Genomic DNA, 2,024 nt, shown 5'->3' with positions numbered 1-2,024 from the left:
TGCTGTTAGTCGTGTGCTTTGTATGTGAACACAATTCAGTTCAGCCTTTCTTTCGCCACTGCTGAGAAAGATTTGGATTTCTGATTTTTGACAATCCCCAAAGGTTCTGGACATACGGTTCTTCAGACATATGGAACATAGTTCATTGTTATTGTTGGTTTTATTTTCACATGACAGATACCTAGAAGTAGGTTGTAGGAACAAATGAATCTTCATCTTGACCTTGTACTACCAAGGCACTAGGACCAACTAGTGATCCTACTTGTAAGGATCAGTATGTCTTTTCCCTATATCCTCTCCCGCCTTAGATGTTACTAGATTTATTAATGTTGGCTCACATTAATTGCAAATTACTATCTCATTTTTAGAATTTAAATGTTTGTGATTTAAAATTTATTTTTATCAGTCTGAAATCTGGAAAATAATATTTTAGTGTCTTCTCATTAACATGTCAGTTGTACCCATGAACCAAAAATTCATATCATATCCTGGTTTTCTGTTAAATTATCTTTCATGTATATATCCATAAGAGACATTTATAAGCTCCGGATAATAATGCTTACTCACACTGATTATGATTATATTTTTCTGGTCTGTAGTTTGAAGTCTTATTTACTGATACATTTTGTCAGACAGACATTTTTTACTTAAAGACAGTGAAATGTCCTTAATATAAGTAATTATGGTTATTCATTTATACTGTATAGAGTTATTTAATTTTTTATGGTGCTGTGTATTGAACCCAGGTCTTGTAGTGCCAGGAGATACATACTACTGAGCTGCACTCCAGCCTAGAATGTTTTAATCTTATTATTATGTCTTTTTTAACAGTTCTTATTTAGTTTTTATTCATAATCATAAACTTAACTCTACAATTGAGTTAGACTTGGAGGGGAATGAGGAGAATATGGAAATCAGAGAATTTCAGTGAGAGCAGAGATTATAGGGTATTGCAAGCAGATGGGGTGGGGATGCTCTCCTGAGCTACAGAAGGAATGGTATGGTGGGTAGGAAGCCCGCAAGTCAAAAGAATTAAGAGTTGTCCACAGTCAGAAATGGTGATCTTCTTGCTGGTCTTGCCATTCCCGGATCCAAAATGCTCCCTGCCTTCTGCATGTTCCTGCCTTCTTTCACCTTCCCAAAGACCACATGTTCGCCATCCAGCCACTCAGTCTTGGCAGTGCAGATAAAAAACTGGGAACCATTTGTGTTTGGTCCAGCATTTGCCATGGACAAGATGCCAGGACCTATATGCTTCAGGACTAAGTTCTCATCCTCAAATTTTTCTCTGTAGATGAATCCACCACCAGTGCCATTATGGCGTGTTAAGTCACCACCCTGGCACATGAATCCTGGAATAATTCTGTGAAAGGAGGGGACCCTTATATCCAAATCCTTCCTCTCCGGTGTTCAGAGTGCGAAAGTTTTCTGCTGTCTTTGGGACTTTGTGGGCAAATAACTCGAAGAAGACCCAAGAGCTCGCCATCAGCTGAATTGTTGAAGAACACTATGGGGTTGACCATGGCTGCAGCAGGTGGTGGCAGGGAACAGCGGCGTCTGCAAAGTCTATTACTGTCTCTTAACTAAGAAAACTTTACCCTAATAATTTATGAAGAGAGTGTCCAATTTTGATGATGCAGCGAATTTTACTTCACTCATTTTTTTCTTTTATCTTTTATTTTGGTTACTCTAGGCCCCTTATTTTTTTATGTGAATTTTATAACTAGCTTGTTCAGTTTGGGGCTTATTGCTTACATTTTTATAGTAATGGAGTTTATGAATGAGTGTAGATTAAAGTGAAGGTTACAATTTGTATTTAGACTTCTCAACAACAAGTGTGAAATTTTTTAATTCATTTTAGTCTTATGAGGAAACTCTAATAAATCTTAGTAACTTTCCTCCAAAGGATATCAACTCTATCCTGCTGGTTTATTTCTAGGTAATTATATTATCTATTACTATGCAGTAGTATTCATAAAGTGTATTTTCTGATTGTTTTGGCTAGAAATCAGGAGTAACATCAT

The 2,024-nt window shown here is 36.6% G+C and overlaps 1 pseudogene; it reads right to left on the bottom strand.

Moving 5' to 3' along the window:
* Positions 1-940: 940 nt before the first annotated feature.
* On the bottom strand, positions 941-1,523 carry LOC128096980 (peptidyl-prolyl cis-trans isomerase A-like; annotated as a pseudogene).
* Positions 1,524-2,024: the final 501 nt, after the last annotated feature.

This window comes from Peromyscus californicus, unplaced genomic scaffold (assembly GCF_007827085.1).
Source record: "Peromyscus californicus insignis strain IS unplaced genomic scaffold, ASM782708v3 Scaffold_5__1_contigs__length_169319896, whole genome shotgun sequence".
In the NCBI taxonomy this organism is placed as follows: Eukaryota; Metazoa; Chordata; class Mammalia; order Rodentia; family Cricetidae; genus Peromyscus; species Peromyscus californicus.
Note: the sequence above shows the minus strand (reverse complement) of the source record. Positions and strands in the feature narration are given on the sequence as shown.